Source organism: Rhinopithecus roxellana, chromosome 7 (genome assembly GCF_007565055.1).
Source record: "Rhinopithecus roxellana isolate Shanxi Qingling chromosome 7, ASM756505v1, whole genome shotgun sequence".
Classification (NCBI taxonomy): Eukaryota; Metazoa; Chordata; class Mammalia; order Primates; family Cercopithecidae; genus Rhinopithecus; species Rhinopithecus roxellana.
In genome coordinates, this window is record NC_044555.1 from 78,470,791 (window position 1) to 78,481,628 (window position 10,838).

Genomic DNA, 10,838 nt, shown 5'->3' on the forward strand with positions numbered 1-10,838 from the left:
TATCTGTAAAAAAAAATTCTGAAGTGAATTTACAGTTACATTAGAGACACACTGATGGTAAGACTCACACACATGCCAATCAATCAAACCGCTAACTTGGTTTAGGATAAGGACCTGGATACACAGATGTTTGTACTGTTGAGAGTGAAGTATACTGGATGGAAGGTATGTTCAGCACCTGTAGTTGGCTTAGAGCTCCTACCCTAGGGTCCCTTCACCTACCTGTGATACACCGGCCTGTGGAATTGTATGTGAAGTCCCTCCTGCAGTGGATCTGATCAAGTCTCAGGAGCTATCCTCCAACTTTCTCACAACTTTTTGTATATGACACATTTCCATATGCAGGTATTCCCTGATATTCATTCACCATCACCTTTTGACATATCATGACTTTGTCAAACTTGAAAACTAACATGTCCGTTTTAAGAAAAAAATCAGTGTGCAATAAATATATAATTTATTTATGTTTTTGGATAGCTCTTTTTCTGGAGTTCATGGTTAAGATGCCCTCCTTCCAGAAATCTCCACTAAATATGAACAGCTGCTCTTATGGGGCCCAAGATTTGAACATCACCTTTCTATACATTTCTACCAGAGTGTACTTGGCAGAGATAGTATAGACTAATGATTAACAGCAAGGGTTTCAGTATTAGGTTGACATTTCCAATCTTACCTTGCCCACTCACACAGTACAGAGCAGGAAGTCAAAACCCATCAGTCTGGTCCTAGAGTTTCTTAACCAGTTTCAGTTATATATTGCTGTATAAATTCTGTGTAATGAATAACCACACACACACACACACACACACACACACACACACACAAAAACAGTGCCAAACAACAAAGAAGTGTTTATTTCTTGCATATCTGTGGGTTAGCTGATCTGGGCTGGCCTCAGCAGAACTTCCCCAGCTGGAATCAACAGAGTAGTCAAGATATGTTCTCATGGTGATGGTAGAAGGTTAAGAAGGCAAGATGCACTGTGCAAGTACATTTCGAGTCCCCACTTAATGTCATGACCAATTATCCCCATTGGCCAAAGCAAGGCTTATGGCCAAGCCTGATGTCAAGGGGTAAGGAAGGAGGTGAGAGTCACTACAGACACACATGGCAAAATGTGTGGCTACAGAGAAGGGTGGAGATTTGAGGCCAATGATACAGTCTGCTACAACCATCATCCTAATGCTGCTTCCAATATGTTTTGTGATTATTACTCATTTTCAGTAGCCCATCAGAGTCTCTATGGAGCATACTACATCCTTTCCCACTTTTTATAAACTGATAAGGTTGTTTCTTCTTACGTATCTTTATGCACAATGAATTGAAACGCACTACTGTGGTCTCCTGGTATCCGTATATAACCAGAGATAGCATGTTTTAGGATCTTAGTTCTACTCTTTTTGTATCGGCTGGAGTGTTTTTGGCTACAGTTGGAGAATTCATGGCTACCAGCGGTTTAAATAATAAATAAATTCCATTATTTTACACAACAAGAAAACTGGTGGTTCCACGTTTGTTGTGATTGCTCAATGAAGCCTTCAGAAATTCAGGATCTTTCTATCATTCTATTCTGTCATCGTCAGCCTGTTGGTTTTTCTGCTTTAGGTTACTGCCTTATGGTCACAAGATGGCTGCTTCAGTTCCAAGCATCAGAACATCCCATTTCCACATTCAGGTCAGAAAGAAGAGTAAAGGAGCTGTACTAGAGAGTACTCCTCACATATTTATCCTTCTCTAAGTAAGAGAGAACTTTTGCAGACGCTCCCGACAGACTTCTTCATCCATCTAGCTGACTGGAATTGTGTCACATGGACAACCATAGTTATAGGAGAGACCAGGAATATTAGTATTTATTTCTTTTACCTCTTTCACAAAAAAGTGGCAAAGGAGAAGAGGTTAAGATGATTCCTGTGTGCCAATTGACACTGTCTACCACACTTTTCTCACTATTCCGAGACATTATTTCAGGGCTTCATAACTCTAACTTTATACTCTCCTCACATTTTTTCAGATTCCCAGGTTAGTTGAAGAGGAGAGGGATTAAGCCCTTTTCTCTGACAAATCCTGGTATAGCCCGCTTGTGGACTTATGAGTTAAGTAGATTTTTCCTACCCCTTTGGGATTTTATTTTTTCATTTTTTGTTTGTTTTAGTATTGTGTATTATCCCAGAAATAGTAGTATAACCATAACAATGATGAAACCATGTAATTATTTTGAATAACTGAAAAAGACAAGAGAACAATCCAGAGCCTTTATTTTAAAAAGTCAGCACTGAATTTCTTAAGAGTATTCAATCAGAAAGAAATCTACTGAGACACTACCTTTGGGATACAATTGAGCGATTACAGAGCTCCCCAAATAGCAAACACTGAAAAGAAAAACTCAATTTTAACTAACAACACATACACCTATAAACAAAAGGCTTTGGCCTGATTCTCATTAATACAACTAAAATCTATTTCCATTTACTTGTGGAAAAAAGATTGATTTTTTCATTTCTGCCTTAGAGAAACACTGATGATTGCACTATGAAAAAATATCACTCACATGCAGTGTCTTCTTCCCCAATGTGCCATCAGATTAAAATTACTCATCCCCCCAATTCAGACATACATTTCTCTTGTCAGAACATATAAATTAGGGACAAAATACAACCTGCAAATTAGAATGAATAAGAACACATGCCAACAGATCAAATTTTAAAAATTGGCAAGTCTCTCTAAAAATGTGTTAATATATATATATTATGAAGGAAAATGAAAGGGCCTGGGAAACAAAAGCAATTTTTACTTAAATTAATTTGATTTTATTTTGGAGATTGACTTTATAGTCAATTCTAAATTTCTATATCTTATTTTTACAGCATAAAAAGAAGTTGCAGCTGATGTCTGGTCCTTAAATGTATCTGCTTAATATATCCATATACAGGGAAGCCCATCACATCTTCAATAAAATCATTTCTACCTGTGACCAAAGCTTACAGCACTGCAGTAGCAGTCAGTGTCGTTCATTACTGACCACTTCAAAGTTTGATCCAGTTTGCTTCTTGAGAACCTCAACTGCTGGTGGTGCTAAGATGTTTCCACATGATAGCTAACATTTAACATCTTACTTAGTGCCAGGCAGTGTTGTAAGTGTTTTTCATGTGTTATCTCATTTAGTCTTCAGGACAACACTGTATATATATAAATATTTGTATATATTTACATTATTATATCTATTTATTTGAGGAATTCATATATAGATAAAAGCTTAGTCAATGGAAAGCAAATGTTTCTAGATGCCTTTCTCCAGCTCTATTTCTTGCCTTTACAAATTGCAAGAAAAGTGTACTCAAAACTCAAGTACCCTGTCCTCATCCAAAGATGTCCAGTAATGCGTGGGCCAAAGGTGGTTGGCATTGATTCTCTATAGGAGTGGGACAGAATGTGGCGCTGTCCTCACCTTGTTTTGCTTTGTTGTTGGACCCTCCAAAAGGCCTGAAGTGGGTAAAGGTAGATTTTAAGAATAATGTAAGTGGAATGTATATATGTGGATTTCATCATTTTAAGATGTAACACAAACACTTCATTTCAACTTGACATTCAACCCCTAAATCCCCTAAGGGAGCGAGTATTATATTTTAACAAAATGCCGTGTAACTACACAATTAACATAAGGCTTTGAATGGAGTACTAGTTGTGGATTTGACCTGCCCGTGAATATTCACCCACAAAAGTGACAGCCATATCAGTCCTCTGTGATAAGTGCCTCACTGTCACTCCAAGCAACTGGTCACTGATGACTATTAGAGGACAACGTATGTTCCAAGCTAGGGCAACCATATTTTCTGTCCTAGAAATTAAGAATCAGATTCCTTCCACCATCTTGCAGCCTGCAGAGACCTGTTGGGAACAGGACTTCTAAAAGGCAAAGATGTCTGGAAGGCTATGGTCCAAGGCCATTTTTGCTGTCTGTAAGTGGGGTCTCTAGAACCACAGGGAGCATACATTTCTTCTTAAAATTGAAGGTGTGTATGCCTGAGATGAAACTGAATTGTATTTGGGCAAGAAATGTGCTTATGCATACAAAGGGAAGAACAACACAGTGACTCCTGGCGGTAAACCAAAGCCATAATAATCTGGGGAAAGGTAATTCAGGTCCATGGAAACAGTGGCATGGTTCGTTCCAGATTCCAAAGCAATCCTCCTGCTAAGGCCATTGGACACAAAATCCGTGTGATGCTGTATCCCTCAAGGATTTAAACTAATGAAAAGTAAACAAATAAAAGTGAATTTGTGCTCTTGTAAAAAAAAATAAGAATCAGGATTCAGAAAAGGCTAGAAATCCTCTATGTCTGGTTTAAACTGAGGGCATGGAAATCCAGGGTCTGTGGAGGGGTGACACTGAGCACAAAGAAACAAAGATAGCTGAGGAAAGAAGAAGAGAGTAAAATACATGAGCAGGGAGAAGATGTCCTGAGAGATCATATGCTATCATATAGTGGGAGAGAAACGGAGACAAAAGAGAAACTACCTTTGTTCTTCAGGTCAGGGTTTCTGTTTCCTGCTGCTGGGATTCCAAGTACTGTATGTGCTTTAAAATTTTGCTTCAGCTCATTTAAAGTGGGACTCTTTTATTTACCCTAAAAGGAACTTGATTGACTGTTCCAGGTTTCAGAAATATGAACTTTCTAGACAAATGTTGCCTGTTAAAGTTTTAAGCTTCATTCTGATACCTCTGGGCATCGTATAAGCTCTCACAGAAAAGCTTAAAAACTTTTATTTTAAAGCTAATGGCTTGGAGTTGGACTAGGTGACTTCTAAGAGCCCCCCTCAACCCTGCAATTCTAGAGTGCTTTGCCACAGAGTTAGAGAGATTTTTATACCTTAGAAGGGGCTACATTAAGCATTATCTCAGAGAAATGGCTATGTTCACACAAAACCTGTAATGAATATTCGTGGCAGCGTTATTAATAATACCCAAAACACTGGACGCAGAACAAACATCTTTCAACAAGTAAATAATTAAACCATGGTCCATATGATGGGATACTACTCATCAATAAACAACAAAAATTATTATTATTATTATGGAAATTATTATTTTCAACTTTTATTTTAGATTCAGGAACATGCGCAGGTTTGTTTTTGGGCATATTACTTGATACTGAGGGTTGGGATATGATTGATCCCATCACTTAGGTACTAACCAGAGTACCCAACAGTTTTTAAACCCTTGTACCCCTCCCACCCCACTCTAATAGTCCCCAGTTTCTACTGTTGCCATCTTTATATCCATGAGTACTCAATGTTTAGCTCCCACTTACAGGTGAGAACATGGGGTATTTGGTTTTCTGTTCCTGCATTAATTCACTTAGGATAGTGGCCTCCAGCTGCATCCATGTTGCTACAAAGGATACGATTTTGTGCTTTTTAATGGCTGTCTAGTATTCCATGCTGTATATGTACCACATTTTCTTGATCCAATCCACCATTGATGGGCACCTAGGTTGAGTCCATGTCTCTGTTTTGTGATTAGTGCTGCATTTAACTTGAAAGTGTGTATGTCTTTTTGGTAGAAAGGTTTGTTTTCTTTTGAATATATACTCCTTTTCTCCCGAGAGCACTTCCTCACTTCAATAAACCGCATACATCCAAAATTCTGTCTGAAGCTTGCTTTCTAGGGAACCTAATACAAGAAAGAAGCTTGGGAGTGGCCAACAAGTTAGTTATTTTTTTTTAATAACTAACTGATTAACATTAATTTCGTAAAAATGCCTGCTCTGCTTTTCAGATGCTTAAAATGACTGAAAAGAGGTATTTGCCAAAAAACTGATACTATCCAACAAGTAAGTTCACCTGGACAGATTGACTCAGACACAGGTATTAAATATCCATGCTTGGGGATATGGAAAGGTTATGTTAAACGCCCAGATTCTAGTTTCACAAGGTATTTCCTACATAGCAGAGCTTAGCAAACTAGGGACCATGGGCCACATGTGGCCTGCAGCCCATTTTTGTGTAACCCATGAGCTAAGAATGATTTTATATTTTTAAATGGCTGAAAGAAAAATTAAAAGAAGAATATTTGTGGCATGTGAAAGTTACATGCAATTCCGATTTCAGCATCCGTCAATACAGTTTAATTGAAAGCTAACCGTAACCATTTGTTTACATTTTGTCTGTGGCTGCTTTCAAGCTAAAACAGCAAAGTGGAGTCGTTGACGCAGCAACCATGTGGCCTGCAGAGCCTAAAATATTTACCACAGTATTTGCCTTTACAGAAAATGTTGCTGAACCTGCTGTAAAAGAATGAGGGGCTTGAGTCCTGTTGTGTTTGATGGAACTCATTCTGAATAGCTAATTCCAGTTGTTACAAAATTTCTTTTTCGGGGTTAACAAGTTTCAACTGAGCAGAAAACAAGGAAGTAGTTGTGTATGTGGCTAATGGGGTAGGGGACATTGAATCAGAAGTAAAAACCCACAATGAGAAAAAGGAACATTGCAGCCTTGAAAGATCCACAGTCAGTCTTTGCCACTAAGAGAAAGGAAGAGGCTGACTTGCGACAGAGCAGACTTGGAGAGCTGGGAATAAGGGAGGGGGCTAGCAATGAACTCATAGAGCTAAAACAACTGAAAGTCAGTAATTGCCTTTCAATAGTGTCTAAGCCCCAGGAGCTCCATTAAGGCAGCCAAAATAGATTGAATTCCCACTGGGGGAAATGCTTGCCATTGATCGCGCAGACCCATCCAGCAATCCTGCGTCTTAGCAGGAATGATTACTCTCCAAGAAATCCTGCCCAGAAGCCTGCATCCATCACTTTCTCAGTGACTGGAGAAAGCATCCTAGACAGGATGAAGATGGCTTGATAGATCCCTGCAGCACAAGTGGGAGAATGTGTGAAGGTGAGATCATTTAAATTCAACTCACATGTGTTTGACACAGAGCAAGGTTTTTGCATACATGTTATTACTCAATTATGAGCCCCAATTGACACATGGAGAAACTCAGATTTGGACAGTTTTAAGACATGTATGCAGGATCACAGTATTAGTAACAGAAAGTTATTTGAAAGTAGCAATGTTAGAAAACTAGACAGGCATCATGAGAAAAAGTGATAAGGGGCAGAGAGAGGTGGTGGGGAGAATCCCACTGCACATAGTAACCCAAGTGGCCACCCCTGGATCAGGGCATTGGACTGCATAGATTCAGGCCAGCTACTAGAGTGGGCCTGGGACCAAGGTTGGACACATTAAGGAGGCTGGAGACAAAGAAAACAATTCAAGCTCCAATGTGGATGAATATATAGTTCCCTAGAATATGTAGTGTTTTCAGAAAAGAAAAGGCTTCATGCATAGTGATTAAGAACATGGACCCTGGAACCAAGCTGCTTACTTACTTAGCTGTGTGACCTTGGGCAAGTCACCTAACCTCTCTGTACTTCAGAAAAATGGGACTAACAATAGTGCTTGTCCCATGAGGTCTCTATGAAGATTAAAATGGATTAATATTTGTAAAATGAAAATACAACTTTATTAAATAGATAATGGAAATTATTGTATGTGCTTATGAACAATGAAACACCAGTTTTCTAGGGAAAAAAAAACCTTTTAAGGTTTGATTTGTAGCATTTGTTGATTCCTATGGTATAAATACTATCCCCATGTCAGGTATTAAGTTACCAATGTAGCATAATTGAATGCAAAATTAAGAAGAAGTATGTATAGTAGCATACCATTATATGGTATTTCCACCACACAGACACAATAGATATAATTGATCTCAAGAGCATAATCATATAATCCAGTAAAATAATTAGGATGATTTGAGTACTAACTTTGCTTTTAAAATAATTCATTTAATTGTAAGTTTATATAATTTAATTTTTAATATAGGCTGTGTTTATCAATTGGTTGTCAATTCCTGAAATTTTAACAATTGTCCCTTATGAGCTGGTATAAGGCAAATTCAGTACACCAATAACGTGCGCTTTTAAGACACTAGCCCTGTCTGTGTGGCAAAGGACAAAGATCTGTGGAAAGAGTCCTATGATGGTTAATTCTATGTGTCAACTTGACTGGGCCATGGGGTACCCAGATATTTGGTCAAACATGATTCTGGGCATTTCTGTGAGGGTGTTTTTAGGTGAGATTAACATTTAAATTGGTAGACTAAGTAAAGAAGATTCCCCTTCCTAATGTGCATGGGCCTCATCCAATCAGTTGAGTTTAGTCATCAGAGACACGGAAATCAAAGCAACAGCTAGATACCACTTCACATACACTAGGACAGGTATAATTTAAAAGTCAGATAGTAACAAGTGTTGGTGAGGATATGAAAAAAAATGGAACTCTTTTTTATTTTTTATTTTTTAAATTTATTTTTTAATACTTTAAATTCTAGGGTACATGTGCATAACGTGCAGGTTTGTTACATATGTATACCTGTGCCATGTTGGTGTGCTGCACCTATCAACTCGTCAGCACCCATCAATTCGTCATTTATATCAGGTATAACTCCCAATGCAATCCCTCCCCCCTCCCCCCTCCCCATGATAGGCTCCGATGTGTGATGTTCCCCTTCCTGAGTCCAAGTGATCTCATTGTTCAGTTCCCACCTATGAGTGAGAACATGCGGTGTTTGGTTTTCTGTTCTTGTGATAGTTTGCTAAGAATGATGGTTTCCAGCTGCATCCATGTCCCTACAAAGGACGCAAACTCATCCTTTTTTATGGCTGCATAATATTCCATGGTGTATATGTGCCACATTTTCTTAATCCGGTCTGTCACAGATGGACATTTGGGTTGATTCCAAGTCTTTGCTATTGTGAATAGTGCCGCAATAAACATACGTGTGCATGTGTCTTTATAGCAGCATGATTTATGATCCTTTGGGTATATACCCAGTAGTGGGATGGCTGGGTCATATGGTACATCTAGTTCTAGATCCTTGAGGAATTGCCATACTGTTTTCCATAATGGTTGAACTAGTTTACAATCCCACCAACAGTGTAAAAGTGTTCCTATTTCTCCACATCCTCTCCAACAACTGTTGTTTCCTGATTTTTTAATGATTGCCATTCTAGCTGGTGTGAGACGGTATCTCACTGTGGTTTTGATTTGCATTTCTCTGATGGCGAGTGATGATGAGCATTTTTTCATGTGTCTGTTGGCTGTGTGAATGTCTTCTTTTGAGAAATGTCTGTTCATATCCTTTGCCCACTTTTTGATGGGGTTGTTTGCTTTTTTCTTGTATATTTGTTTGAGTTCTTTGTAGATTCTGGATATTAGCCCTTTGTCAGATGAGTAGATTGCAAAAATGTTCTCCCATTCTGTAGGTTGCCTGTTCACTCTGATGGTAGTTTCTTTTGCTGTGCAGAAGCTCTTTAGTTTAATTAGATCCCATTTGTCAATTTTGGCTTTGGTTGCCGTTGCTTTTGGTGTTTTAGACATGAAGTCCTTGCCCATGCCTGTGTCCTGAATGGTACTACCTAGGTTTTCTTCTAGGGTTTTTATGGTATTAGGTCTAACATTTAAGTCTCTGATCCATCTTGAATTAATTTTCGTATAAGGAGTAAGGAAAGGATCCAGTTTCAGCTTTCTACTTATGGCTAGCCAATTTTCCCAGCACCATTTATTAAATAAGGAGTCCTTTCCCCATTTCTTGTTTCTCTCAGGTTTGTCAAAGATCAGATGGCTGTAGATGTGTGGTATTATTTCTGAGGACTCTGTTCTGTTCCATTGGTCTATATCTCTGTTTTGGTACCAGTACCATGCTGTTTTGGTTACTGTAGCCTTGTAGTATAGTTTCAAGTCAGGTAGCGTGATGCCACCAGCTTTGTTCTTTTGACTTAGGATTGTCTTGGCAATGCGGGCTCTTTTTTGGTTCCATATGAACTTTAAAGCAGTTTTTTCCAGTTCTGTGAAGAAACTCATTGGTAGCTTGATGGGGATGGCATTGAATCTATAAATAACCTTGGGCAGTATGGCCATTTTCATGATATTGATTCTTCCTATCCATGAGCATGGTATGTTCTTCCATTTGTTTGTGTCCTCTTTTATTTCACTGAGCAGTGGTTTGTAGTTCTCCTTGAAGAGGTCCTTTACATCCCTTGTAAGTTGGATTCCTAGGTATTTTATTCTCTTTGAAGCTATTGTGAATGGGAGTTCATTCATGATTTGGCTCTCTGTTTGTCTGTTACTGGTGTATAAGAATGCTTGTGATTTTTGCACATTGATTCTGTATCCTGAGACTTTGCTGAAGTTGCTTATCAGCTTAAGGAGATTTTGGGCTGAGACAATGGGGTTTTCTAAATATACAATCACGTCATCTGCAAACAGGGACAATTTGACTTCTTCTTTTCCTAACTGGATACCCTTTATTTCTTTGTCTTGCCTGATTGCCCTAGCCAGAACTTCCAACACTATGTTGAATAGGAGTGGTGAGAGAGGGCACCCCTGTCTTGTACCAGTTTTCAAAGGGAATGCTTCCAGTTTTTGCCCATTCAGTATGATATTGGCTGTGGGTTTGTCATAAATGGCTCTTACTATTTTGAGGTATGTTCCATCAATACCGAATTTATTGAGCATTTTTAGCATGAAGGGCTGTTGAATTTTGTCAAAAGCCTTTTCTGCATCTATTGAGATAATCATGTGGTTCTTGTCTTTGGTTCTGTTTATATGCTGGATTACGTTTATTGATTTGCGAATGTTGAACCAGCCTTGCATCCCAGGGATGAAGCCCACTTGATCATGGTGGATAAGCTTTTTGATGTGCTGCTGAATCCGGTTTGCCAGTATTTTATTGAGAATTTTTGCATCGATGTTCATCAGGGATATTGGTCTAAAATTCTCTT

The 10,838-nt window shown here is 38.6% G+C and overlaps 1 pseudogene; it reads left to right on the forward strand.

Annotated features, from left to right (window-relative positions):
• The first annotated feature begins 3,916 nt into the window (after positions 1 to 3,916).
• Positions 3,917 to 4,245, forward strand: LOC115898575 (annotated as a pseudogene).
• Positions 4,246 to 10,838: the final 6,593 nt, after the last annotated feature.